Raw genomic sequence first — 6,492 nt, forward strand, 5'->3', positions numbered from 1 at the left:
GGGGAATCTGGCTTTGCGGGACAGCGAGGGACGGCCAAGGGCAGAGGGAAGCCTGGAGTGAGGGGGAGGAGATGGAGCCGAGACAGCGACGTGGGGAGGGTCTACGGGGAAGGGACTGCCCGAGGAGGAGGAGGGCTGGAGCGACCGTCCGCCGGAGGGAGAGACTCGTCATGAATAATAAAAACCCGCCGCCGCCACCCCACCCCATGTTGCTCGAGCCCTCGGAATGCGCCGGTTTCTGTACGGAGCTCTTTGCATGGATTATCTAATTTAATCTTCACAACCACTATGTGAAGTCAGTACTATTATTATCTTCATTTTCTAGAGGAGGGAACTGAGGTTTAGAGAGGTTAAATAATTTGCCCAAGGTCATAAGCTCGTAAGTGGCTGAACTGGGATTTGAATTTCAACCTGGGCGGCCTGACTCCAAAGCCCGGTGCTTAACTGCTGCCCAGTTCTTCCAAACGTCTGTCTGCAGCTTTCCTGCGGTCCTCGCTCTCCTGCAGAATTTGACACTATTGATGCAGCCTGCCACACTCTCCCTTGGCTTCTCCAGCTCCACGGAAACACATTTCCCTCCCTACACCCTCCGTGGCTCCTGCGTGTCCTCTGATGGAGCCTCGGCCGGTTCCCACTGTCTGATTTTGCTTGTTCCTCAAGGGTGAGGTCTTGCCCAGCCCACCTTTCTTTCTCTGCTCCTCCCTTAAATAAAAATCATACCAGTAATAATGGCAACAAGATAAGCATCATAGCAGGGAACACCGATTGGGCACTTAGCTAGTTCTAGGCATTATGCTTATGTAACAGGATTCTCACAACCGTGTAAGTTGGTATAATTCCTATCCCATTTCGCAGGTGGTAAAAGCGAGGTTCAGAATGGTTAAACAGCTTGTCCAAGGTCACACGGCCAGGACTCTGGAACATTCACTCAAATCCCACCAGTCCAGCCGGGCTCGGTGGCTCAGCCTATAATCCCGTGCCTTTGGCAGGCTGAGGTGAATGGATTGCCTGAGCCCGCGGGTTCAAGACCTGCCTGGGCAACTTGGTGAGACCTCATCTCTACAATAAATCAAAAAATTAGTCGGGTGTGGTAGCGCCTGTAGTTCCAGTTACTTGTAAGGCTGAGTCGGAAGGATTGCCGGAGCCCAGCAGATCGAGGCTGTGGTGGCTGGGAGCGGCCACTGCACTCCAGTCTGGGGGACAGAGTGAGACTCCAACTCAAAAAAAAAAAAAAAAAATAATCCCACCAGTCCGATGCCGGACTGTTGATCAGTTCAACCTCCTGCTCTGCCTCCTCTCTGAGCTGATCTGTGCTCATGGCTTTACATACCTCTTGTGAGAGCCAGGGAGCCATGAACTCTGCGTGAGTGAGAAACTCTAGGTCATCCACTGAATCAGCTAAGTTGCTTGGTGGCCTTGGGAAAATTACTTAACCTCTCTGGGTCTATGTTTCCTCATCTATACAACAGGGACAATGATGGAGCTGCTAGGAGCTGAGGTCAAGTGTAAGTCAGGCATTTAGGTAGGGGAGGAATCTCTCCACCTGTGCTCCAGACACATCCATCAATTGCACTTTCTCAGGTGCTCTTTTCTAGCCCTTGTTCATGCTATTTGCTTCTGGAATGTTTTCTTTAAAAACCTTACCAGCCTGGTGCAGTGGCTCATGCCTAAAATCCCAGCACTCTGGGAGGCCGAGGTGAGAGGATTGCCTGAGCCCATGGGTTTAAGACCAGCCTGGGCAACTTGGCAAGACCTCATCTCTACAATTAAAAAAAAAAAAAAATTAGCCAGGCATGGTGGCATGTACCTTGGTTCCAACTACCTGGAATGATCACCTGAGCCCAGTAGGTCGAGGCTGTGGTGGCCAAGAGCATGCTACTACACTCCAGCCTGGATGACAGAGTAAGACTCCAACTCAAAAATAAATAAATAAATAAATAAGATAAATAAATAAAAAAAAAGAAAAACCTTACTGATAAGTGATAGACATCAAATGTCATCTGCTGCAGTTTAAATACTTGTTTATGGTTGATTGCCATGGCTCACACTTGTAATCCTAGCACTTTGGGAGGCCGAGGGGGGAGCCCAGAAGTTTGGGACCAACCTAGGCAACATAACAAGACCTCGTCTCTACAAAAAATTTCAAAAATTATCTGGGCGTGGTGGTGTGTGCTCATAGTCCCAGCCATTGGGGAGGCTGAGGCAGAAGGATTGCCTAAACTCAGGAGGTCGAGGTTGCAGTGAGTTGTGATTGTGCCACTGGACTCCAGCCTGGGTGTCAGAGTGAGATCCCTAACTCAAAAAAACAAACAAAAACCCTGTTTCTTCTGCTCTGTTTTCCTGCTTGGTTGGTTCCTTCAGCACCCCCACATCCAGCAAGTCTTTGTTGACACCCCCGTGGATTCCCATGCAGGCGACATGTCTGACACAGTTCTCCTCAGTTACTGGGGGGTAACCGTTAACTTGTTATCTTTCCCACTAAACCATGAGCTCCCCAATGGCAAGGACTGAGTCCTGTGTCCCTGACACCAGGCACAGTGTCCAGCACATACTAGGTGCTAATTTTTTTGGTTGTTGTTAAATTGAATCTGTTAGTGTCTCTGTTACAATATTTATTTACTTATTTATTGAGTCGGGATCTGAGACTGGAGTACAGTGGCACGATCAAGGCTCACTGCGACCTCGACCTTCTGGGTTCACACAATCCTTTCACCTCAGCCTCTCCAGTAGCTGGGACTACAGGCACATGCCACCACACCCAGCTAATTGTTTGATTTTGTTGTCCAGGCTGATCTTGAACTCCTGGGTTCAAGCAGTCTTCCCACCTCAGCATCCCAAAGTGCTGAGATTACAGGCGTGAACCCGGCCAACAATATTTATAAACTTCCCTCTGTGTTGCTCTGTGCATCTTTATCCCCTGAATATGAGGTCTTCAAGATAGGACTGTTTCACGTTTACTCTCATGTCTCCATTGTATCTAGAACAGTGCTTTGCTTCTAGTCAGTATTCAATTTTCTCATCTGTAAAATGAGGATAGTAACAGCTACCCATGGGGCATCTATGAAGGCGGAGATATGAAAAACACTCTACCACTTCCAAGTGCAGGGCAGATGTTCATTTGGGTTCTTTGGGAGGAGTTTGGGGGGAGCAGCTGTGGCATTAAGATACAACTCAGCTGGGCGCGGTGGTTCACGCCTGTAATCCCAGCACTTAGGGAGGCAGAGGCGAGAGGACTGCCTGAGCTCAGGGGTCCCAGACCAGTCTGGGCAACATGGCAAGACTTTGTCTCTACAATAAATAAAAAAATTAGCCTGGTGTGGTGGTGTGCGCCTGTAGTTACAGTTACTTGGAAGGCTGAGGCGGAAGGATTACCTGAGCCCAACTGGTTGAGGCTGTGGTGGCTGTGAGTGTGACACTGCACTCCAGCCTGGGCGATGGAGTGAGAGTCCGACTCAAAAAAAAAAAAAAAGATACAACTCTGCTTGGAGTCAGATGCTGTGGGTTCAAATCATGCCTTAGACACATACGGCGTCAACTTATATGTACATTATGAAACACTTTGGAGCTCTAGTTTCTGCCTTCTCTTTTGCCAGGTGCTAATCTGTTGTGGAGATTAAATGAGATTGTATATAGAAACGTCTGCCACAGTGCCTGGCACGTGATCGATGCTCAATACATGTTTGTGGCTGAATATGACTTGATAGTGGATTATCTGAATTGAATAAGGCTGACTTCCCCCAAACCTTAGGCTCCAGCCCACTCTCCAGGCCTCAAATTCTGACTGTCTGTTGGGCATATTTGGCTCAATGTCCTATTGGCCCATCAGTTCACTATGTCCCAAAGTGAGCTTAGCACCCTCACCTCAGGCTGGCTTCCTTCTCCCACCCTGTTTCCCTGTCAATGGTGAATTCTTCCTTCCAGTTCCAGAGGCCTGGATCCTGGAGTCATCCTTGACTCATCCCTTTTCTCCTCCCCCACCCCCAAACACCAGTCGGTCACCACAGTCAGTCAAGATTTCCTGAGAAACACTTCACCCGTTTGAAACACTTCACCCGGTTGGGCTTGGTGCCTCAGCCTGTAATCCCAGCACTTTGGGAGGCTGAGGCAAGTGAATTGCTTGAGCCTATGGGTTTCAGACCAGCCTGGGCAACTTGGTGAGACCTCGTCTCTACAATAAGTAAAAAATTAGCCAGGCATGGTAGTGCGCGCCTGTAGTTCCAGCTACTTGGAAGGTTGATGTGGAAGGATCGTCGGAGCCCAGCAGGTCAATGCTGGGGTGGCTGTGAGCGTGCCACTGCACTCCAGCCTGGTCGACAGAGGGACTTCAAAAAAAAAAAAAAAAAAAAAAAAAAAAAGAAACACCTCACTCATTCTCCCTTTCCTTCCACTCAGATTGCCACTGCCTGCAGGCCCCTCTGGCCCTCAAGGCGTCCCTTGGGCCCCATTGCTGGGACACCCTCCTTCAGCTTCTGCTCCCTTCCGTCCAGCTGCCCCACTAACCTTCCGTCTGCCCCACTCACCTCCCTGCTCCCTTCCGTCCAGCTGCCCCAATCACTCTCCTGCTCAAGAACAGACCTTGGCTCCCTATGTCATATGTCATTAAATCTAGACGGCCTTGCTAGTTCTCCTAGCCCTACCCATCCTGCCATAGACTCCAGACAGCCGGGACTTACAAACAGGCATGCTTATCTTCTTACTTGCTCCCTCTTTCTGGATTCAGCACCTACACCCCCACCCCCACAGGTTCTATCATCAACTTAAGTCCCATTATTTCTTGAGACAGTAGGTTGATTCACTGGAGGACTAAATGAGATAATTCATATAAAACACTTAGCACTGTGTCTGGCTCGTAGCAAGACCTCAGCAAATGTTAACTAATGGTATTGTTAATAGTATACCTGATGGCAACAATACTTGTAATTGACGAGAATTGAGGAAGCTGGGGTCATAAGAAGAGGTAAGGAATTAGATAGAGGAGGGGAAGCGGGCCGGGGTGGGTCTGAGGGGCAGAAGGAGTTGGGGGTCACAAGAGGGTGGGGAAGGGGACAGGGCGCTACTCACGGTGCTGTAGTTGCTGAAGAGGCCCAGGGTCGGTGCCGGCTCTAGCGGGAAGGGCAAGATTTGCTTGAGGTCCAGTGGGGGCTGCATGATGGGGGGCTGCCGTAGCAGAGGGAGGGGCCCTGCCCGGCTCAGGCTGCCTGAAAGGCAGAGAAAACATTCTGTGGGGCAGGAAGATCAGAAAAGCTTGGGAGCCCCACCCAAGCCTGCCGGTCCCACTCACCGGCCAGGGCCCCCACTCTCAGAAGCGTGACCCCCGGTGCCTGTGCACACTTCCCCTGCTGGCACTGGAGCAATGGAGCACTGTGCTCTGTGGCCTGGGGGCGGGTGCAGACCCATCCTTCCCTTCTGGGTGGCTTTCACTTCCCCCTTCCCCAACGTCCCTCCCCCAAGGCCTGTGGGCTCCTTACAGACCCAGGAAGAGCCCAGACCTTGTCTGCAGGCTCTGGGAGCCAGCAGGACTCCCAAGCCCCAAGCCCTGGCCAATCCTTCTGGTTTTGCTTTCCTCCAGAGGAGCCCAAAGCTTGGTATCACCCTGGGAAGAACAGAGCAAGTGGGTGATTCCTCCCACTGACCAGAGGGGGAGAGTGAGGCCCAGGTTTGGAGGGAGCCATTGGGTCTTTCAGGTTCCCTAGATTTCTGATGTTTCTCCAGTCCTAGCTCTTAATAAACCACTGGCATCTCTGGTGGTTGGGATTGGGTAGTGGCTTTTGCTCTGGGGGGTGGACCGCCTGGGCCGTTCTCAGCCCCTCTCCTCAGTGTCCCCCGAGCCCCTCTGTCTCACTGGGAGTGTCTCACTGCTCCAGCTCTGCAGGAGGAAACCCGACCTGGCCTCTGGGAGGGGAATGCCTGGGTCTGACCCCAAGGGGAAATGAAAGTCCAGGCCAGCCATTCCCCCACCCTCCCCTGAAACCTTCTCCTGCTCCTCCCGGAGCCCTGGCTCCCCAGGGGCGGCCCACAGGTCCTCAGAGCCCTCTGGGCTTCCACTGGCCCAGCTTCCTTCTACAACCCGCTCTCCACCAGCTGGGGAGCTCTGCTGTCCGCCACTGCTCCAGCGACCCCCTGCCAGCAGCAGGGGTCCCTGTTGCAGGAACAAAGGCAAAGCAAGAAGGGTGCATGCTTGGCCCCGTCCTCCCTTGACCTTATGAGGGCAGAGGGCCCCGATCCTCTCCTGTTCCCACCACAGAGACCACCCCTCTTCATACCTTCAGTTTCTGGTGCCTGCTGCCCCCAGGCAGTGGCCTGGCCCTGGCCCCCCAGGGGCCTGGGCCTGACAGCGTCCCCTTCCCTGGTTCTGCCCTCTGCCCCCTCCCTTGCCAGCCCCCTCCCCCCAGCCCAGGCAGTAGACTCAGCCAATCAGAATCCTGGAAAAGTGGGGCAGAGGGGAGGGCGGGGGAGCAGGGATTAGGGGAATCTGAGGCGAGAGGGAGGGGG

This window comes from Carlito syrichta, unplaced genomic scaffold, assembly GCF_000164805.1.
Source record: "Carlito syrichta isolate Samal-C Ts95f unplaced genomic scaffold, Tarsius_syrichta-2.0.1 Scaffold289214, whole genome shotgun sequence".
Lineage (NCBI taxonomy): Eukaryota > Metazoa > Chordata > Mammalia > Primates > Tarsiidae > Carlito > Carlito syrichta.